Source organism: Ranitomeya imitator, chromosome 6, assembly GCF_032444005.1.
Source record: "Ranitomeya imitator isolate aRanImi1 chromosome 6, aRanImi1.pri, whole genome shotgun sequence".
NCBI lineage: Eukaryota > Metazoa > Chordata > Amphibia > Anura > Dendrobatidae > Ranitomeya > Ranitomeya imitator.
In genome coordinates, this window is record NC_091287.1 from 455,873,615 (window position 1) to 455,897,465 (window position 23,851).

General features: G+C 40.9%; 1 long non-coding RNA gene across 3 annotated transcripts; it reads right to left on the bottom strand.

Moving 5' to 3' along the window:
• Positions 1–5,108: 5,108 nt before the first annotated feature.
• Positions 5,109–20,728, bottom strand: LOC138641459 (uncharacterized). Of its 3 annotated transcripts, XR_011313852.1 has the most exons (4): positions 20,362–20,383; positions 19,903–19,949; positions 14,487–14,596; positions 5,109–5,220 (listed from the first exon to the last, which is right to left on the bottom strand). It is a non-coding gene; the product is annotated as an uncharacterized lncRNA (long non-coding RNA). The 3 variants fall into 3 exon arrangements; XR_011313853.1 differs by lacking the exons at positions 5,109–5,220; positions 20,362–20,383 and adding an exon at positions 20,542–20,728 and having other exon boundaries at positions 14,421–14,596; XR_011313851.1 differs by lacking the exon at positions 5,109–5,220 and having other exon boundaries at positions 14,421–14,596.
• Positions 20,729–23,851: the final 3,123 nt, after the last annotated feature.

The window sequence follows — 23,851 nt, forward strand, 5'->3', positions numbered from 1 at the left end:
TTTTTCCCCTCAGAGTTTGCTGCCTAGCATTAATTGCAGCCTGGCTGCGTCTTACCTCCTCTTAATCCTTGAATGGCTCTGACCTCAGCTGTTTATCACGGACGTCCAGAGTTTGGCTTCCAGCCTGAATAATCTTGCTGCTAAGGTTCAAAATATACAAGATTTTGTTGTACATGCTCCTATGTCTGAACCTAGAATTCCTATCCCAGAGTTTTTTTCTGGAGATAGATCTAGTTTTCTGAATTTTAGGAACAATTGCAAGTTGTTTCTTTCTTTGAAATCTCGCTCCTCTGGAGACCCTGCTCAGCAAGTCAAAATTTTTATATCTTTCCTGCGGGGTGACCCTCAGAATTGGGCATTTGCATTGGCACCAGGGGATCCTGCGTTGCTCAATGTGGATGCGTTTTTTCTGGCATTGGGTTTGCTCTATGAGGAACCTAACCTAGAGATTCAGGCTGAAAAAGCTTTATTGGCTCTCTCTCAGGGGCAAGATGAAGCAGAAATATATTGTCAGAAATTTCGGAAATGGTCGGTGCTTACTCAGTGGAATGAGTGCGCCCTGGCTGCAAGATTCAGAGATGGCCTTTCTGAGGCCATTAAAGATGTTATGGTGGGGTTCCCTGCGCCTACAGGTCTGAATGAGTCTATGACTATGGCTATTCAGATTGATCGGCGTTTACGGGAGCGCAAACCTGTGCACCATTTGGCGGTGTCTTCTGAACAGGCACCTGAGACAATGCAATGTGATAGAATTCAGTCCAGAAGTGAACGGCAAAACTATAGGCGGAAAAATGGGTTGTGTTTTTATTGTGGTGATTCAGCTCATGTTATATCAGCATGCTCTAAACGCACAAAAGGGGTTGATAAGTCTGTTGCCATTGGTACTTTACAGTCTAAGTTCATTCTGTCTGTGACTCTGATTTGTTCATTATCAGCCATTTCCGTCGATGCCTATGTGGATTCAGGCGCTGCCCTGAGTCTTATGGATTGGTCATTTGCCAACCGCTTTGGGTTTAGTCTGGAGCCTCTGGAAGTCCCTATTCCTTTGAAAGGAATTGACTCTACACCTTTGGCTATGAACAAACCTCAGTACTGGACACAAGTGACCATGCGTATGACTCCCGTTCATCAGGAGGTGATTCGCTTCCTGGTACTGTATAATTTACATGATGTCTTAGTGCTTGGTCTGCCATGGTTACAAACTCATAACCCAGTCTTGGACTGGAAAACGATGTCTGTGTTAAGCTGGGGATGTCAGGGGGTTCATGATGATGCACCTCCGATTTCTATCGCTTCATCTACTCCTTCTGAGGTTCCTGTATTTTTGTCTGATTATCGGGATGTTTTTGAGGAGTCTAAGCTCAATTCGCTTCCTCCTCACAGGGATTGCGATTGTGCTATAGATTTGATTCCTGGCAGTAAATTTCCTAAAGGACGTTTGTTCAATCTGTCAGTGCCAGAGCATACTGCTATGCGGGATTATGTTAAGGAGTCCTTGGAAAAGGGACATATCCGTCCATCTTCGTCCCCTTTGGGAGCAGGTTTTTTTTTCGTGGCCAAAAAAGATGGTTCCTTGAGGCATTGTATAGATTACCGTCTTTTGAATAAGATTACAGTTAAATATCAGTATCCTTTGCCATTGTTGACTGATTTGTTCGCTCGCATTAAGGGGGCTAAATGGTTCACTAAGATTGATCTTCGGGGTGCGTATAATCTTGTGCGGATAAAGCAGGGTGATGAGTGGAAAACCGCATTTAATACGCCTGAGGGCCATTTTGAGCATTTGGTGATGCCTTTTGGACTTTCTAATGCTCCTTCTGTCTTCCAGTCCTTTATGCATGATATTTTCCGTGAATATCTGGATAAATTTATGATTGTGTATTTGGATGATGTTTTGTTTTTTTCTGATGACTGGGAGTCCCATGTTCAGCAGGTCAGGAAGGTGTTTCAGGTCCTGCGGGCCAATTCTTTGTTTGTAAAAGGTTCAAAGTGTCTCTTTGGAGTCCAGAAGATCTCTTTTTTGGGGTATATTTTTTCCCCTTCTACTATTGAGATGGATCCCGTCAAGGTTCAGGCTATTTGTGACTGGACGCAGCCTACATCTCTTAAGAGTCTACAGAAGTTCTTGGGCTTTGCTAATTTTTATCGTCGTTTCATAACTAATTTTTCTAGTGTTGTTAAGCCTTTGACGGATTTGACTAAGAAGGGTGCTGATGTTGCTGATTGGTCTCCTGCGGCTGTGGAGGCCTTTCAGGAACTTAAGCGCCGGTTTTCTTCTGCTCCTGTGTTGCGTCAGCCAGATGTTTCGCTTCCTTTTCAGGTTGAGGTTGATGCTTCCGAGATTGGAGCGGGGGCGGTTTTGTCGCAGAGAAGCTCCGATTGCTCAGTGATGAAGCCATGTGCGTTCTTTTCTAGAAAGTTTTCGCCCACTGAGCGGAATTATGATGTTGGTAATCGGGAGCTTTTGGCCATGAAGTGGGCATTTGAGGAGTGGCGTCATTGGCTTGAGGGTGCTAGACATCGTGTGGTGGTCTTGACTGATCACAAAAATCTGATTTACCTTGAGTCTGCCAAGCGTCTGAATCCTAGACAGGCTCGTTGGTCACTGTTTTTCTTCCGTTTCGATTTTGTGGTTTCATACCTGCCAGGTTCAAAGAATGTGAAGGCGGATGCTCTTTCTAGGAGTTTTGTGCCTGACTCCCCTGGAAATTCTGAGCCCACTGGTATCCTTAGGGATGGGGTGATTTTGTCGGCTGTCTCCCCAGACTTGCGACGTGCTTTGCAGGAGTTTCAGGCGGATAAACCTGATCGTTGTCCGCCTGAAAGACTGTTTGTTCCGGATAATTGGACCAGTAGAGTCATCTCCGAGGTCCATTCTTCTGCATTGGCAGGTCATCCTGGAATATTTGGTACTAGAGACTTGGTGGCCAGGTCTTTTTGGTGGCCTTCCTTGTCGAGGGATGTGCGTTCTTTTGTGCAGTCTTGTGAAGTTTGCGCTCGGGCCAGTGGATTGTTGTCACCTTTGCCTATCCCGAAGAGGCCTTGGACGCACATTTCCATGGACTTTATTTCGGATCTCCCTGTCTCTCAAAAAATGTCCGTCATCTGGGTTGTGTGTGACCACTTTTCTAAAATGGTTCATCTGGTACCCTTGCCTAAGTTACCTTCCTCCTCTGAGTTGGTCCCTCTGTTTTTTCAGAACGTGGTTCGTTTGCATGGGATTCCGGAGAACATTGTTTCTGACAGGGGATCCCAGTTTGTGTCTAGATTTTGGCGTACGTTCTGTGCTAAGATGGGCATTGATTTGTCCTTTTCGTCTGCATTCCATCCTCAGACGAATGGCCAGACGGAACGAACTAATCAGACCTTGGAAACTTATTTAAGGTGTTTTGTTTCTGCTGATCAGGATGACTGGGTTACCTTTTTGCCGCTTGCCGAATTTGCCCTTAATAATCGGGCTAGTTCTGCTACCTTGGTTTCTCCTTTCTTTTGTAATTCGGGGTTTCATCCTCGTTTTTCCTCTGGTCAGGTGGAGCCTTCTGATTGTCCTGGAGTGGACATGGTGGTGGATAGGTTGCATCAGATTTGGAGTCATGTGGTGGACAATTTGAAGTTGTCCCAGGAGAGGGCTCAGCAGTTTGCTAATCGCCGTCGCCGCGTGGGTCCTCGACTTCGTGTTGGGGACTTGGTGTGGTTGTCTTCTCGTTTTGTTCCTATGAAGGTCTCTTCTCCTAAGTTCAAGCCTCGGTTCATCGGTCCCTATAGAATCTTGGAAATTCTTAACCCTGTGTCGTTTCGTTTGGATCTCCCGGCATCGTTTGCTATTCATAATGTGTTCCATCGGTCGTTGTTGCGGAGGTATGAGGTACCTGTTGTTCCTTCGCTTGAACCTCCTGCTCCGGTGCTGGTGGAGGGAGAATTGGAGTATGTTGTGGAGAAGATCTTGGATTCTTGTGTTTCCAGACGGAAACTCCAATATTTGGTCAAGTGGAAGGGTTATGGTCAGGAGGATAATTCTTGGGTGGTTGCCTCTGATGTTCATGCTGCTGATTTGGTTCGTGCATTTCATAGGGCTCATCCTGGTCGCCCTGGTGGTTCTCGTGAGGGTTCGGTGACCCCTCCTCAAGGGGGGGTACTGTTGTGGATTCTGTTTTTGGGCTCCCTCTGGTGGTTACTGATGGTACTGGGTGACTTGTGTTTTCTGCGGTCTCTGGTGTCCACCTGTTCTATCAGGATATGGGAGTTTCCTATTTAACCTGGCTTTCTTGTCATTTCCTCGCCGGCTATCAATGTAATCAGTGTGTCTTGTTACCTCTGCTTCCCACTTCTGTAAATCTTCAGGACAAGCTAAGTTTTTGATTTTCCTGTTCCACGTTTTGCTTAATTTTTGTCTTAGTCCAGCTTGCAGATATGTGATTCCTTTTTGCTGGTTGCTCTAGTGGGCTGATATTACTCCTCATGTTCCATGAGTTGGCACATGAGTTCAAGTAATTTCAGGATGGTTTTTTGTAGGGTTTTTCGCTGACCGCGCAGTTCACTTTTGTATCCTCTGCTATCTAGCTTTAGCGGGCCTCATTTTGCTGAATCTGTTTTCATAACTACGTATGTGCTTTCCTCTCATTTCACCGTCATTACATGTGGGGGGCTGCTATTTCTGTGGGGTGTTCTCTGGAGGCAAGAGAGGTCTGTGTTTCTTCTAATAGGGGAAGTTAGTCCTTCGGCTGGAGCGAGACGTCTAGGATCATCGTAGGCACGTTCCCCGGCTACAGCTAGTTGTGTGTTTAGGTTCAGGATCGCGGTCAGCTCAGTTTCCATCACCCTAGAGCTTGTTTTGTTTTTTGTGCTTGTCCTTTTGTGATCCCTGCCATTGGGATCATGACAGATGTGATTCTATGAACTGTTTGTGTACATTGCTACTGTTGCTATACTCTGGGCATGCTTAGGCAGCGAAATGTGTACTTAGTCAATATGCTGTTTTAAGAATACTACCGTGCAAATGATGTTTTAAAAGGATATACTGCACATAGCCTCCACCTTATGTTTAGGTGCTTGTGCATTTTTATGCATTTTACTACAGTTTTTCAATAAAAGCCTTTATTCATATCATTCTGGATCTCTTCGTTATGGTTCCCCTTTGGGTGACCTATTGGTGTTCATAGTGTATTGGAAGTGCCAGCTTTGTTACTTTTTGGACATTGGTGATTACATGATGTCATAGACCTAATGGAAGAGAGAAGAGTTAACTGGGTAGAAGGGAAAAATTAGCAATTGTAACTACTCAGTGCTATATAATATGATAACTGAATTATATTAAAATTATAAAACTTTGATGGGAGGAGTACTTCTTTAAAGAACTCAAAAAGGGTTCAATACAGCTCTACAGGTTCTTTATACATTAAGCATCTTTATTTCAGGGCAATTAGAGGCTTTGCAGTATTGAAATTTTGGGGCAAAATTTGGTGATGTGTATTCAAATTTCAAACAGTTGGATCAACGCTAATATCAACCTAAACTTACACTTTAAAAAAAAGCGCACTGGGTCACACAAGTCCCATTGAAGCGTAGGCTGTACATGTAAGGGGGTGAAACTAAGCAGGTTTGCCTCATCTGTAAGGGGTCCAGAACCGTCATGTCTGTCACCTAGGATACAGGGGGAGAGCTTGGGGTGTCCCTGTGCTCGAGAGAAGGGGATGTGGCTAAGCAGACAGTTAATGCATGTGCAGAAATTCAAACAGTTCAGGTGGGAACAGCATGCACGTCCTGTCAGAGTAGATCAGCTGTGAGGCTGACTGGAGCCGGGGCCGAGCAGATGTGCTCACAGAAAACGACCGACAGGGACCCTCTGAGAGACCACAAATAATGCTGTCCTCGCTAACACCACTGTCCCAGCTTACATCGCGGACCTTTAAAAGACTGCTGACTCAGCCGACGACGCTGACAAGACTGTCCTGGCCGGGAGTACTGACCGTGAGAGGCTTTATAAGGGATACAGGCACTCATTGGTATGGCACATCGGACCGAGCTGGCCATTATTGAGTGTGTCAGAACAGTGTCACAGGGTCCGGCAGTGTAGGGACTCTCACCACTGAGGGAAGAGACTATTCCTCCTTCCTCCCTTCATCCATTGAGGCCAGTGCCCATGATTATACCACAGATTATCGCTGCCATCACCAGGTTCATCAGAGGACATCGTCACCGCCAGGACCACCAGAGGACACCGCCATCATCAGGACCACAAGAGGACACTGTTAACACCAGGGACAGATCCATTTTTTTGTCACGTAAACTAAACTTACTCAGTCATGGGCAGGAACACACCCGTGGCTGATGCCCAAAGTGTTAAGAGTATTATTTGTATTATTCTCCCCTGTTCGTTAAAAAACCTTCCCCTTATTAGTTCTCTCTTTAATAGGAATAACCTTGCTCCTTGTGTACATATCTCCCTGCAAAGAGTAATTACTGTTTATTAAACCCCTTGTTAACCCTTGGTCTGCCTCCTGTCCGTCTCTGCATCCCGCAACCTGCTTATATACACAAAACAATCACCATCCATACGGTGACCTACTTCCATCGCATCCATATTAGAACACTATGTTGCATAAAGATGAGTTTTTACCTGATACGTAGTGCAGTCCATATAGCTCTGCACGTAATCTAAACTTACTCAGTCACGGGCAGGAACACACCCGTGGCTGATGCCTAAAGTGTTAAGAGTATTATTCTCCCCTGTTCGATAAAAATACTTTCCTCCTATTAGTTCTCTCTGTATTAGGTATAACCTTGCTCCTTGTGTACATATCTCCCTGCGAGGAGTAACTACTGTTTATTAAACCCCTTGTTAACCCTTGGTCTGCCTCCTGTCCGTCTCTGCATTCCGCAACCTGCTTATGTACACAAAATGATCACCATCCATATGGTGACCCGCTTCCATCGCATCCATATTACAACACTATGTTGCATACAGGTGAGTTTTTACCTGATACGCAGTGCCGTCCATTTATCTCTACACCTGAATTTTCAGGAGAATTCACAGTCAGTGGAGTTGCACCTGATATCTGAGAGACAGGTTAGCTGCCAGAGCGCTACGGAAAGGTATGATGGTTCTGCGTGGTGCTGGTTGCTTTGAATTGTGTATCAGCCATTAAACTCAAGTACTAAAGCTCGATCTAAAATACTCTGTTACAGTTTTCAACTATGTCCTTTATAGAAACATGATTCTGCCCTGTAGCAGCAAAAATCTTTAATTGTATTGCTATTTATTCATGAAGTTGTCTCATGTGAATACCAGTTTCCCATGACATCAGTTTGGTTGACGGCTCTATTTTTTGGCACCATCAGGTGATATCATAATAATCGCTTTTGGAAAGACATTGTCTGATCAGGGATCTCTGTCTATATGTCTAATCGGAGTTGTTTAATATGATGACAACCATAAGATTTGAGTTCAAAAATAACTTTTAAGAAGGTTATTTTCTCAGCCATTCAGTCATTATTTTACCACGTCTCACAGCCTAAGAAATGTTAAAATGTCAGGTCAGACATCTGCTTCTTGTATTATTGGAAGCTGCACAAGGACACAAAATGAATATGCAGGCAGTGTTTCATGCTTTCAAACACTCATCATAGAGAATTGTCAACTGTTTTCATCATGTAAACAAGATTATTTTTACCTTTTTATAGGATTTTTAAAAATCTTGTCTGTTGGTGTTTACAGTTACTCTATTATATTTATCACTTTGAAAGAGGCTTCCATAATAGGTTTTGCTGAGTTGCACTTTGTACTTTGTAAGTACCATTTGCACGTTTGTGACCAGCCTTATATAGTAACATAGTAACATAGTAACATAGTTAGTAAGGCCGAAAAAAGACATTTGTCCATCCAGTTCAGCCTATATTCCGTCATAATAAATCCCCAGATCTACGTCCTTTTACAGAACCTAATAATTGTATGATACAATATTGTTCTGCTCCAGGAAGACATCCAGGCCTCTCTTGAACCCCTCGACTGAGTTCGCCATCACCACCTCCTCAGGCAAGCAATTCCAGATTCTCACTGCCCTAACAGTAAAGAATCCTCTTCTATGTTGGTGGAAAAACCTTCTCTCCTCCAGACGCAAAGAATGCCCCCTTGTGCCCGTCACCTTCCTTGGTATAAACAGATCCTCAGCGAGATATTTGTATTGTCCCCTTATATACTTATACATGGTTATTAGATCGCCCCTCAGTCGTCTTTTTTCTAGACTAAATAATCCTAATTTCGCTAATCTATCTGGGTATTGTAGTTCTCCCATCCCCTTTATTAATTTTGTTGCCCTCCTTTGTACTCTCTCTAGTTCCATTATATCCTTCCTGAGCACCGGTGCCCAAAACTGGACACAGTACTCCATGTGCGGTCTAACTAGGGATTTGTACAGAGGCAGTATAATGCTCTCATCATGTGTATCCAGACCTCTTTTAATGCACCCCATGATCCTGTTTGCCTTGGCAGCTGCTGCCTGGCACTGGCTGCTCCAGGTAAGTTTATCATTAACTAGGATCCCCAAGTCCTTCTCCCTGTCAGATTTACCCAGTGGTTTCCCGTTCAGTGTGTAATGGTGATATTGATTCCCTCTTCCCATGTGTATAACCTTACATTTATCATTGTTAAACCTCATCTGCCACCTTTCAGCCCAAGTTTCCAACTTATCCAGATCCATCTGTAGCAGAATACTATCTTCTCTTGTATTAACTGCTTTACATAGTTTTGTATCATCTGCAAATATCGATATTTTACTGTGTAAACCTTCTACCAGATCATTAATGAATATGTTGAAGAGAACAGGTCCCAATACTGACCCCTGCGGTACCCCACTGGTCACAGCGACCCAGTTAGAGACTATACCATTTATAACCACCCTCTGCTTTCTATCACTAAGCCAGTTACTAACCCATTTACACACATTTTCCCCCAGACCAAGCATTCTCGTTTTGTGTACCAACCTCTTGTGCGGCACGGTATCAAACGCTTTGGAAAAATCGAGATATACCACGTCCAATGACTCACCGTGGTCCAGTCTATAGCTTACCTCTTCATAAAAACTGATTAGATTGGTTTGACAGGAGCGATTTCTCATAAACCCATGCTGATATGGAGTTAAACAGTTATTCTCATTGAGATAATCCAGAATAACATCCCTCAGAAACCCTTCAAATATTTTACCAACAATAGAGGTTAGACTTACTGGCCTATAATTTCCAGGTTCACTTTTAGAGCCCTTTTTGAATATTGGCACCACATTTGCTATGCGCCAGTCCTGCGGAACAGACCCTGTCGCTATAGAGTCACTAAAAATAAGAAATAATGGTTTATCTATTACATTACTTAGTTCTCTTAGTACTCGTGGGTGTATGCCATCCGGACCCGGAGATTTATCTATTTTAATCTTATTTAGCTGGTTTCGCACCTCTTCTTGGGTTAGATTGGTGACCCTTAATATAGGGTTTTCATTGTTTCTTGGGATTTCACCTAGCATTTCATTTTCCACCGTGAATACCGTGGAGAAGAAGGTGTTTAATATGTTAGCTTTTTCCTCGTCATCTACAACCATTCTTTCCTCACTATTTTTTAAGGGGCCTACATTTTCAGTTTTTATTCTTTTACTATTGATATAGTTGAAGAACAGTTTGGGATTAGTTTTACTCTCTTTAGCAATGTGCTTCTCTGTTTCCTTTTTGGCAGCTTTAATTAGTTTTTTAGATAAAGTATTTTTCTCCCTATAGTTTTTTAGAGCTTCAATGGTGCCATCCTGCTTTAGTAGTGCAAATGCTTTCTTTTTACTGTTAATTGCCTGTCTTACTTCTTTGTTTAGCCACATTGGGTTTTTCCTATTTCTAGTCCTTTTATTCCCACAAGGTATAAACCGCTTACACTGCCTATTTAGGATGTTCTTAAACATTTCCCATTTATTATCTGTATTCTCATTTCTGAGGATATTGTCCCAGTCTACCAGATTAAGGGCATCTCTAAGCTGTTCAAACTTTGCCTTCCTAAAGTTCAATGTTTTTGTGACTCCCTGACAAGTCCCCCTAGTGAAAGACAGGTGAAACTGCACAATATTGTGGTCGCTATTTCCTAAATGCCCAACCACCTGCAGATTTGTTATTCTGTCAGGTCTATTAGATAGTATTAGGTCTAAAAGTGCTGCTTCTCTGGTTGGATTCTGCACCAATTGTGAAAGATAATTTTTCTTGGTTATTAGCAGAAACCTGTTGCCTTTATGGGTTTCACAGGTTTCTGTTTCCCAGTTAATATCCGGGTAGTTAAAGTCCCCCATAACCAGGACCTCATTATGGGTTGCAGCTTCATCTATCTGCTTTAGAAGTAGACTTTCCATGCTTTCTGTTATATTTGGGGGTTTGTAACAGACCCCAATGAGAATTTTGTTACCATTTTTCCCTCCATGAATTTCGACCCATATGGACTCGACATCTTCATTCCGTTCGCTAATATCCTCCCTTAAAGTGGACTTTAGACAAGACTTTACATAGAGACAAACCCCTCCTCCTCTCCGATTTTTACGATCCTTTCTAAACAGACTGTAACCCTGTAAGTTAACTGCCCAGTCATAGCTTTCATCTAACCATGTCTCGGTTATTCCCACTATGTCAAAGTTACCTGTAGATATTTCTGCTTCTAGTTCTTCCATCTTGTTTGTCAGGCTTCTGGCGTTTGCGAGCATGCAGTTTAGAGGATTTTGTTTTGTTCCAATCTCCTCACTGTGGATTGTTTTAGAAATGTTCTTACCTCCCTTCTGAGTATGTTTTCCTGGGTCGTCTTTGTACGAGTCTAATGTTTTTCTTCCCGTCCCCTCTTCTTCTAGTTTAACGCCCTCCTGATGAGTGTAGCGAGTCTTCTGGCGAATGTGTGTTTCCCAGGTTTGTTGAGGTGTAGTCCGTCTCTGGCGAGGAGTCCATCATACCAGTAATTCACACCGTGGTCCAGGAATCCAAATCCTTGTTGTCTGCACCATCGTCTTAGCCAGTTGTTTGCATCAAGGATCCTGTTCCATCTCCTGGTGCCATGCCCGTCTACTGGAAGGATAGAAGAAAAAACTACCTGTGCATCCAGTTCCTTTACTTTCTTCCCCAACTCTTCAAAGTCCTTGCAGATTGTCGGTAGGTCCTTCCTTGCCGTGTCATTGGTGCCAACATGTATCAGAAGAAATGGGTGGACGTCCTTGGAGCTGAAGAGCTTTGGTATCCTATCGGTCACATCCTTGATCATCGCACCTGGAAGGCAGCATACTTCTCTTGCAGTTATGTCCGGTCTGCAGATGGCTGCTTCGGTGCCTCTCAGTAGTGAGTCTCCCACCACCACCACTCTTCGTTGCTTCTTGGCTGTACTTTTTGCTGTCACTTGTTGCTGTGTGCCCTTTTCTTTTTTGCTTGCTGGTATTGCTTCATTCTTAGGTGTGCCATCTTCATCCTCTACAAAGATTTGATATCGGTTCTTCAGTTGTGTGGTTGGTGATTTCTCCATGGTCTTCTTGCTTCTTTTGGTCACATGCTTCCACTCATCTGCTTTTGGAGGTTCTCTGACACTTTTTGCACCTTCTGTGACCAGTAGAGATGCTTCTGTTCTGTCTAGAAAGTCTTCATTCTCTTTGATGAGTTTCAAAGTTGCTATTCTTTCTTCCAGACCCCGCACCTTTTCTTCTAAAAGGGCCACTAGTCTACACTTCTGACAGGTGAAATTGGATTCTTCTTCTGGTCGATCTGTGAACATGTAGCACATGCTGCAGCTTACCATGTAGGTTGTCACATCTGCCATGTTGCTCCTAGATCCTGCTGACTTGCTGTGTATATAGGTTTAAATATTTAGCATTTTTTAGACAATTTAAGGAATATTCACAATATGATTTTTTTTCAAATTTACATGACTATGGTACACTCATTTTCTGAAAAAAGTATCCATAATGAAGAGTTGACCAGAGTTCAGCTCCATATCCCATTATTCAAATCATTCCTTCACAAGTTCAAAAAGCAGAGAAAAGTGATCATTGAATGACTGGACTAGTGAATTAAAAGAATGTTATAGTTATGCAAATATAACCATAGAATACGTATATTTTACGATCACAGTTTTGCTTTCTAATTTGTCTGCAAAAATATCTACAGTCATGGCCAAAAGTATTGACACCCCTGCAATTCTGTCAGATAATACTCATTTTCTTCATGAAAATGATTGCAAACACAAATTGTTTGGTATTATTATCTTCATTTAATTTGTCTTAAATGAAAAAAAAAAACAAAAAGAATTGTCCTAAAGCCAAATTGGATATAATTCCACACCAAACATAAAAAGGGGGTGGACAAAAGTATTGGCACTGTTCGAAAAATCATGTGATGCTTCTCTAATTTGTGTAATTAACAGCACCTATAACTTACCTGAGGCACCTAACAGGTGTTGGCAATAACTAAATCACACTTGCAGCCAGTTTACATGGATTAAAGTTGACTCAACCTCTGTCCTGTGTCCTTGTGTGTGCCACAGTGAGCATGGAGAAAAGAAAGAAGACCAAAGAACTGTCTGAGGACATGAGAAACCAAATTGTGAGGAAGCATGAGCAATCTCAAGGCTACAAGTTCATCTCCAAAGACCTGAATGTTCCTGTGTCTACCGTGCGCAGTGTCATCAAGAACTTTAAAAAACATGGCACTGTAGCTAACCTCCCTAGATGTGGACGGAAAAGAAAAATTGACAAGAGATTTCAACGCAAAATTATGCAGATTTTGAATAAAGAACCTCGACTAACATCTAAACAAGTTCAAGCTGCCCTGCAGTCCTAGGGTACAACAGTGTCAACCCGTACTATCCGTAGGCGTTTGAATGAAAAGGGACTGTATGGTAGGAGACCCAGGAAGACCCCACTTCTTACCCCGAGATGTAAAAAAGCCAGGCTGGAGTTTGCCAAAACTTACCTGAAAAAGCCTAAAACATTTTGGGAGAATGTTCTCTGGTCAGATGAGACAAAAGTAGAGCTTTTTGGGCAATGGCATGAACATAGAGTTTACATGAGAAAAAAAGAGGCATTCAAAGAAAAAAACACGGTCCCTACAGTCAAACATGGTGGAGGTTGCCTGATGTTTTGGGGTTGCTTTGCTGCCTCTGGCACTGGACTGCTTGACCGTGTGCATGGCATTATGAAGTCTGAAGACTACCAACAAATTTTGCAGCATAATGTAGGGCCCAGTGTGAGAAAGCTGGGTCTCCCTCAGAGGTCATGGGTCTTCCAGCAGGACAATGACCCAAATCAAACTTCACTAGAAAATGGTTTGAGAGACAGCACTGGAGACTTCTAAGGTGGCCAGCAATGAGTCCAGACCTGAATCCCATAGAACACCTGTGGAGAGACCTAAAAATGGCAGTTTGGGGAAGGCACCCTTCAAATATCAGGGACCTGGAGCAGTTTGCCAAAGAAGAATGTTCTAAAATTCCAGCAGTGCATTGTAAGAAAATCATTGATGGTTACCGGAAGCGGTTGGTCGCAGTTATTTTGGCTAAAGGTTGTGCAACCAAGTATTAGGCTGAGGGTGTCAATACATTTGTCTGGCCAATTTTTGGAGTTTTGTGTGAAATTATCAATGTTTTGCTTTTTGCTTCATTCTCTTTTGTGTTTTTCATTTAAGTCAAATTAAATGATGATAATGATACCAAAGAATTTGTGTTTGCAATCATTTTCAGGAAGAAACTGAGTATTATCTGACAGAATTGCAGGGGTGTCAATACTTTTGGCCATGACTGCAAATAATAATAATAATACCAGAAAAAAACAAGCTGTTTTTTATTCTAAAAACTGTGCCACAATCATTTGCAATTTCTGTAACTCTTTGTTACTTCATCTGTCCATTTTAGGGGCTCATACAGATGACTGTATTTTCTGTCTGAATGTGATCCAACAAAACATCGGATAACGCTTGCACCAATGCCACTCTATGGGTCTGTGAACATGTCAGATTTTTCCTCTTATAGGGTCTTTCTGAGGAAAAAGTTGCAGTATGCTGAATTTGCATCCAATATTTAGATCGCACTCAGGCATTCAAGTCAATGATTCTGTGGAAAACATAGGACTACATTAGGATGAAAACTTAGTGTGGTCGGATTTACATGGTCTGACAGAATGGAGAAGATGAAGACATTTTTTTTCCAATCTCCTCCTCATTCGAGAAAATTGGACACTATGATCACTCTCAGATCAGAGTGTGATTATTATAATTGGACTCATTTTATCGGGTGAGAGAAAATATGGTCATCTGACCCTAGCCTAATAGTAGACACAAATTAAAGCAAGGGACATAGTGTCTTGAAGTCCTGTAACCCCTTTAAGAGATTCTCTTATGTATTGTGAAAAGAAGCTCCAGAAATATTTGCTGTAATTTTTACTAAGTTGAAATCGAACTCCCAAACAGAAGCTGCACGCAAAAGATGAAATAAAATCACATATTACCATTAATTGTGTCTGTCACTAGAAAATTCTATAGCAACTACAAAAACACCATGTTCTTCATCTGGAGCTTTTATTAAAACCATCCAATGTATTTTTCAAGAACTTGGTGGCTAAAAGAGATTACAAAAAATGTGTGATTAGAGCAGCTGGGATTAATTTTGAGCAATCACAAATAATTTAATAAAAACTGTTCTTTGTTATAGACAACTTTGATTTAATTTAAAATAATCTTCATAGCAAGCAAAATGAATCTAATGCTAAACGCAAAGTTGGGATCATTTTCATGAAAAATATAATTCAATTACTCTCCATATTTTCACAAAGGACCCTAAGATTGGCTTGCATTAGTAACTAGTATGCGGTAGTTAGGATTACACATTGATTTATTATTTTATTATTAGTATACCAACATCTACATAAGTGAATCAGACACTCGGCAAAGTATGTACAGTAATACTTGTTTCAATCATTTAACATTTTTTGCTAATATAAATTCACTAGGTGATTTGCGGCATCCTCATCTATTGATGAATTTAATTTGAACATGTAAACAGTGTTTATTAACATTTTAGCGTTTCGGAGCAACTTGAAAACCATATTAAGCCTGTGACATAATAATTACATGATGTGGAGCTGCTACTGATATTAATGATTTTTAGAAGCTGACTATATACAGTGGGGCAAAAAAGTATTTAGTCAGTCAGCAATAGTGCAAGTTCCACCACTTAAAAAGATGAGAGGCGTCTGTAATTTACATCATAGGTAGACCTCAACTATGGGAGACAAACTGAGAAAAAAAAATCCAGAAAATCACATTGTCTGTATTTTTAACATTTTATTTGCATATTATGGTGGAAAATAAGTATTTGGTCAGAAACAAACAATCAAGATTTCTGGCTCTCATAGACCTGTAACTTCTTCTTTAAGAGTCTCCTCTTTCCTCCACTCATTACCTGTAGTAATGGCACCTGTTTAAACTTGTTATCAGTATAAAAAGACACCTGTGCACACCCTCAAACAGTCTGACTCCAAACTCCACTATGGTGAAGACCAAAGAGCTGTCAAAGGACACCAGAAACAAAATTGTAGCCCTGCACCAGGCTGGGAAGACTGAATCTGCAATAGCCAACCAGCTTGGAGTGAAGAAATCAACAGTGGGAGCAATAATTAGAAAATGGAAGACATACAAGACCACTGATAATCTCCCTCGATCTGGGGCTCCATGCAAAATCCCACCCCGTGGGGTCAGAATGATCACAAGAACGGTGAGCAAAAATCCCAGAACCACGCGGGGGGACCTAGTGAATGAACTGCAGAGAGCTGGGACCAATGTAACAAGGCCTACCATAAGTAACACACTATGCCACCATGGACTCAGATCCTGCAGCGCCAGACGTGTCCCACTGCTTAAGCCAGTACATGTCCAGGCCCGTCTGAAGTTTGCTAGAGAGAGCATTTGGATGATCCAGAGGAGTTTTGGGAGAATGTCCTATGGTCTGATGAAACCAAACTGGAACTGTTTGGTAGAAACACAACTTGTCGTGTTTGGAGGAAAAAGAATACTGAGTTGCATCCATCAAACACCATAACTACTGTAAAGCATGGTGGTGGAAACATCATGCTTTGGGGCTGTTTCTCTGCAAAAGGGCCAGGACGACTGATCCGGGTACATGAAAGAATGAATGGGGCCATGTATCGTGAGATTTTGAGTGCAAACCTCCTTCCATCAGCAAGGGCATTGAAGATGAAATGTGGCTGGGTCTTTCAACATGACAAAGATCCAAAGCACACCGCCAGGGCAACGAAGGAGTGGCTTCGTAAGAAGCATTTCAAGGTCCTGGAGTGGCCTATTCAGTCTCCAGATCTCAACCCTATAGAAATCCTTTGCAGGGAGTTGAAAGTCCGTGTTGCCAAGCGAAAAGCCAAAAACATCACTGCTCTAGAGGAGATCTGCATGGAGGAATGGGCCAACATACCAACAACAGTGTGTGGCAACCTTGTGAAGACTTACAGAAAACTTTTGACCTCTGTCATTGCCAACAAAGGATATATTACAAATTATTGAGATGAAATTTTGTTTCTGACCAAATACTTATTTTCCACTATAATATGCAAATAAAATGTTAAAAAAAACAGACAATGTGATTTTCTGGATTTTTTTTTCTCAGTTTGTCTCCCATAGTTGAGGTCTACCTATGATGTAAATTACAGACGCCTCTTATCTTTTTAAGTGGTGGAACTTGCACTATTGCTGACTGACTAAATGCTTTTTTGCCCCACTGTATTTAAATGGACCTTTTAGGATCCAAAACATACATGCCAATGCATAATAGTAGTTATGAAATTATACAAAGCCTCAGAGCTGAACCATTGTTTCTCAGTATAACAACATTATAGTAAAAAAAACAGCTACGACTTTTCGTAAAAGTCTGGAAACCATTATTTCATTAACTTCATTTAATTAATTATTATTATTATTATTATTATTATTATTATTATTATTATTAGCACCTATAGGTTAAAGGTTGTTGGCACCTATCTAAAGAAACCCCTCTGCTGGGGCCTCAATCCAAAGACCCACTCATTAAAAAGGATCTAGAAAACCAGGCACGTGTGCCACCTCCTACTTAATGCAAAGCATTGTACCCAACTGTTTACAGTAGTCCTTTAGACAATAGGTGGATTGGTATCAAGCAAGCATGGTCATTGGTACATTTCAATGGGACAATTCTCAAGATCAGTGGGGGGTCCAACAGTGCATTCTGTACATAGTTGATAACTTGCTAGGTTGGGACAACCTTTTTTAAAAGGAAACCTGTTGCCAGGTATTTCCCATGTAAAGTAGGACCAGCACTTATACGCCCTTATATACAGCATTCTGGAGTGCTGTATATATGTTGCAAATGCACTGTTAATAACACAAAAAGAGCTTTTATTATACTCTCAGACTGCACAGTCTGGTCCATTGGGCTTCACTAGTTTTCATCTTCCTCTCTTCTTCCAATTGTCGTCCTCTTTCTTGCTTTGTGTGGATGATGCGTCCTACATCATTCAAACAGTATTCTCCACTGCACTCCTACACAAACGTACTTCTCTCTGCTTTGCTAAGGGCAGAGGAAACTACTGCAATGCCTAATGGAAAAGGACAAAGAGTGCCGACACATGTACACTACAATACTTTGCTCTGCCTTAGGCAGGGCAAAGAGAGGTATGCTTGTGTAGGAGCATGATGACGAGGACACTGTTTGGATTACATAGGACATGTCATCCACACAAAGCTAGAAGGAGGATGACGATTGTGGGAAGAGAGGCACGAGACAAGCAACAACGCCCATTGGACCAGACTGCCCCTTAAGTGAGTATAATGAAAGCTATTTTTTGTGTTATGCAGAGCTGACCCTACTTTTATCTGGGAAAAACCTGGTGACATGTTTCCTTTAAGATTAGTTTCCATTTCTAATCAAGTATCATCTCATCATCGTTAAAGGGAACCTGTCAGCAGGATTGTGCACAGTAACCTACAGACGGTGTCAGGTCAGCACTGTTAGGCTGCCGTCACACTAGCAGTATTTGGTAAGTATTTTACAACAGTATTTGTAATCCAAAACCAGGAGTGGGTGATAAATATAAAAGTGGTGACTAGGGTTGTGCGACTTTTACTTTTATAGGATCGGGTCGGGTTTCACGAAACCCGACTTTTTCAAAAGTCGGGTCGAATAAAATCGGCCGATCCTATAAAAAAGTCGGGGTCGGGGTCGGCCGAAACACAAAACCCAATGCAGTGCATTGGGTTTCCAATGGTTCCCAGGGTCTGAAGGAGAGGAAGTTCTCCTTCAGGCCCTGGGATCCATATTTAAGTGTAAAATAAAGAATTAAAATAAAAAATATTGCTATACTCACCCTCTGACGCGCCCTGGTACTAACCGGCAGCCTTCCTTCCTTAGAATCAGCGCGTGAAGGGCCTTAGATGACGTCGCGGCTTGTGATTGGTCGCGCGACCGCCCATGTGACCGCTCGCACGACCAATCACAAGCTGCGACGTCACCGAAGGTCCTTCAAGCGCTGATTCTTAGGAAGGAAGGCTGCCGGAAAGAAGCAGGGTGCGTCCGAGGGTGAATATATTCCTATTAGGTTCCTATAATTTTGGCAGAAAAGTGGAATTTTTAGATCTGGATATTAGGGTATTGGAAGATGGCAACATAATTACCAATGTGTTTAGAAAACCCACAGCAACTAATACACTGTTGCATGCCTCTTCTGCTCATCATAGGTCAACAATCAATGGCATACCAACTGGGCAATTTCTCAGAATCAAAAGAATCTGTACCACTGTGGATGATTATGAGCATCAGGCATCTGATCTAGCCAGAAGGTTCTCGGATAGAGGATATAGTAATCGCCAGATCAAAAAAGGCCGTAAAAAAGCCGCTATTGTTTCTAGGGATGAATTATTGTATGGTAATGGAAAGAAGATGAAGACTTCTAAAAAGGCAACAAGTGAAATATGATTTATCACGAGGTTCAACAAACAATGGCCGGAACTATGTGGGATTATGCGAAAACATTGGAATATCTTGCAAACGGACCCTGTTCTGAAAATAATTCTGCCGGATCGGCTATCGATGGTTCCTAGAAGATCGAGGAATCTTAAAGATCTTCTCGTACACAGTCATTATTCAGCAACCGGTTCTGCAACAGGTACTTTTGGTGAAAACGGCTTTTTTCCGTGCAATATGTGTAAGGGATGCAGTAATATGTTCAAAAGTAAATCGTTTGCTAACCATGACGGATCTAGAGTCTTTGAAACAAGAAAGAGACTTACATGTACATCCAAAAATGTTATTTATCATGCCCAGTGTCTGTGTGGCAAAGTTTATATCGGTTTAACTACACGTGAATTACGTGTTAGAACAAGAGAACATGTAAGAGATATTGAAAAATCTGTTACTATAACCGATCCAAGTGCCTTGAAAACTTTATCTAGGCACTTTAAACTTTGCCACCAGTCTGATCCTAGAGGGCTTAAAATCCAAGCAATTGATCAAATCCATTTGGGAAGAAGAGGTGGTAACGTGGCCAAAATGCTTGCGCAAAAAGAGAGCACGTGGATTTATTTGCTCGGTACTCTAGCCCCGGATGGTCTTAATGAGACACAGGGTTTTAGTTCATTTTTGTAAGCCAGAATATGTTATTTCGAAGTACATTAAGATTCTGTCTTGTTATTTACGGGTCATATATATTTGTCCTTTTGGTAGTTTATCATTTCTGAGCAGCTTGTTCATTTCTATATCTCTATTCATAGTCTTGTGTCCTTTTTTTTTTTTTTAAGTGTGTTCGTTTGTGTCTTGTATTATTTTTTATTAATTTTCTTTTATTTTTTGATAGTTATTCTAATCTTATATTGGCGGCTACTTACCTGGCGTTGGAGCATGTTGGTGATTGTTGTCCTTTTGAGGTCCCCATCTACAGATGAATAAGGAAGAAAAGAATATTAGAAGATACTGCTATAGAATGATGTCTAATTTTATATATATATAGATACTGTTATCTTGTTTATAATATGTATTAGTATGTACCATCAGTTTTGGTCTAATATTCACATATTGTGGTTTAGTAATTATTATGGGAATATTTGCTATAGAAATAGTTTCATATCATGTATAATATTAAAATATGGATATACTGTGTAAGACATTGTTGTTGTACTGATAGGGTAGAGACATTTTTCTATTTATTATAGTTCTGTATTATATTGATGTTCACATTATTATGTGCATTTGGACTAAACTAGTATTAGGTATAGGTTATTCATTTTTCTATTAATGATGGATATATTTATCTAGAGTTTGCTATCTGGCGTATATTCGGGTTATACCATCCGCTTTAGGACGTTCCTGCGTTGCTAGGATTGCGCTGCCCTTGGGACTTTTTATACTATCCGCTTTAGGACGTTCTTGCATTACTAAGAATGCGTTGCCCTGGGGACTTTTCATACTATCCGCTTTAGGACGTTCCTGCGTTACTAGGATTGCGCTGCCTTGGGGACTTTTCATACCATCCGCTTTAGGACGTTCCTGCGTTCTGTTTTTGCTGTTGATGATGTGCGCATGCGCCGGTCTGGCGTCGTCATGGTGACTTCCGACGCCGTGCAGGGGGGGAGTGAAGCGTTGTCGCGCGAGCGGTCACATGGGCGGTCGCGCGACCAATCACAAGCTGCGACGTCATCTAAGGCCCTTCACGTGCTGATTCTAAGGAAGGAAGGCTGCCGGTTAGTACCAGGGCGCGTCAGAGGGTGAGTATAGCAATATTTCTTATTTTAATTCTTTATTTTACACTTAAATATGGATCCCAGGGCCTGAAGGAGAGTTTCCTCTCCTTCAGACCCTGGGAACCATTGGAAACCCAATGCACTGCATTGGGTTTCGTGTTTCGGCCGACCCCGACCCCAACTTTTTTATAGGATCGGCCGATTTCACTCGACCCGACTTTTGAAAAAGTCGGGTTTCGTGAAACCCGACCCGATCCTATAAAAGTAAAAGTCGCTCAAGCCTAGTAATGAGCCCGGAAAAATATGCAACAAAGATGCATATAAAAATGGGATTTTTCTCCCCCAGTTTATATTTCCTTTTTATCTCTCTTGAATGCAATATCACCCACAGCTTCATGAGCAAATGATCTACACCGTGTTACTTCAAACGTATTTCAGTGTTCAAACCAGGTAAATAAATATAAAAATATTTTTTTCCCGTAGGGCTAATGAATTATAAGAAAAGAAAGACATGGTTGTGAAATAACAAACTTATTGCGTTAAGTTTTTGTATAGTGATAGATTTTATGATATGCTATGTTTTTAATTACCTCCATTTCTATATGTTTTGCCAATCATTCATTTAGTCTTATACATTTTTTATCTCACTTGAACCGCATCATGTGTCTACCCTATGACCTCTGACACATCACACTGTCATGTGTCTGTCTTGGAGCTCGTTTTTTTCAAGATATCCCTCTATATAAACCTTTGTTTTTCCTACAAATTTTTATTGGTTTTACAATTTTAACAAAGGTAAGGGTAAAGGGTGTGGGACAAATAGGATACAAGGGATAATAGGGAAAGAATGGGGAAAGAAAATACAAGACTTCCATACTTTAACATACTGTAGCTTACTCAAATAGAACCAGGACAACTGTCACTTACTCAAAAGTCAAATATGGTTCAAAAGGAAAAATAAATACGTCCTGGGATGTCTGGAATCACCTTTAGGTGTTCTTATGACCTTGTGGGGGCAAAGTACGGTTAAAAAACAGGCTACAATTGAGGAATAAATGAAGAAAAGTTTTTCTGGGCATTCAAATAATAGAGTCATTATGTTCAATAAGGTGTTGTTTGTTTGTAGTATTTCTTCATTTGGGACGAAGATCAGATTTGGACTGAGAGTGTAGTCCGTGGGAGTCCATGGAGGATATTATGCCTGCACCTAGCAGGAAGTCAGCTCCCTCCGCCGGAGATGAAATATCGATCAATTTGGATGCAAATTTAATTTTTAGTGTTGAGATCTGAGACCAATTGTAAGGTATTCCAGCTTTTCGGAGTTCACAGGTAGTGGATTAAAATAATTTCACTTTTGTAATGTTTCTTTAGATAGGTCTTTGAAAAAGACCAAGTGGTTATATTGAGAAGAAAGGAATTTCGGCTCCTTTGGTATATTTAGTGAAGCATTTCTAACCCAATTGGGGGAGAAGGAGACAATGACATCAGTTTCGACATCAGGTGGAAGAGCAGATGGTCTGCGTACTCTAAAGGCCTTTTCAATTAAATTTTCCACTTTGGCATTAGGAAGTAGATAAGAAATTAATGAAGAGATGTAATCTTTTAGTTGGGAGTTCTGGACCGACTTTGGAATCCCTCTAATTTTTACATTATTTTTCTTTTTAAAGTCTTCAAGATTGTTTAGATTTTTTCTAAAAGAGTTGATATTTTGGATATTTTTCAATGAATCAGAGAGTGTAGCAAGATTTTGGTCTTCATTAGGATATGAGGACCTTTGATTTTGACTGAAGAGATTTTTTTTTGTTATAGAAGGAGTTATCAGAAACTCCATAAGAATTTGAGTGTGTGTTAACAGCTATGTATGATAACATATTTTTAAAGAACTCTTTAATGAAACTCTCGGACTCTTTGGTATTGTTTAGGTGCATAGAGTGTTCAGATTCCAAATCGGTTTCAGATATTTTTGAGTCATCATCACTAGTAGTATTTTTCACTGAAACTAGGAGGGCTTTACATATGCTAATCATAAATTTTTCTGTTGGATTATCATCTGTTGCTTGGATATCATTTATCAATGAGTTGTTGTTGTTAAAGTGCCCTTGTAATTTTTTCTGATTTGGTTTGATTTAATTTCGTTTAGTTTTTTGCTTAAATTTTTCACAAAATTCAGAGTTTTCACTATTAGATTTGTGTTCTGAGGAAGAATATGATTCTGAAGAATAGATGTCATCAAGGGCCATATCATCTGAAAAAAAGTCACCTCTACAATCAGATGAATCTATATCGCTATAAAACTCGCCAAAATGACCATTTTCCATCTCTCCTGATGAGTTAATGGATTCATCTGATTGGTAGGAAACAAATTTGTCTGTGTTGGAGATATTTGCTGTTTCTTTAACAGATTTAGCAGAATAAGGAGCTATATTAGGAAACTTTCCCTTTAATTTTCCCTAAATTGTAATATCTAGTATTGTATGATGATTTAGAAGGGGAATTTTTTTCAGGTAGAGAAATCAGGTGCAGATCAACACTTCCATCATCAGATAACATTTTGGCCTCATCTCTCTTTAGATTATATGATTCTTTGAAAGATCCATCTCCTGTGATTACCTGGTTATACAATTGTTTTGTATGGGTAGAGTTCCCCTTTAAATACTCTGTGTTTTTATGGCTATTATGTAAAGAAGTAGAAGTGGCACCATTCTTTACATTAGGTGATGGTTGATGATTATTTTTTAACATCGGTATTTTGCTAACTGCTCCATATGAATGTCTGATAATGCCACCTCTTTGATTTTTTCTTTCTTCTTTTATATCTGAATTATGGAAGAGGGGTTTTCCCTCTGTGTCCCTGTACACTGTGTGATTTTCAGAGGGTTTTTTCTCTGACCAGCCAACATGGGGTGTTTCTGACAAGCCCCGCAGTAATATAACACTTCCTTCCTTTTCCTTTGTCGCATTAAATGATCTGCCTCCCTCAGTGCTTATCGGCCCTGGCACAAACACCGATGCATCATGTCTCAAATTACTTCTTTGATCTATGGGAGCTGAAGAGATCCTCTCCCACCGTGTGGTGTTAATGCCTGTGATTCTCCTT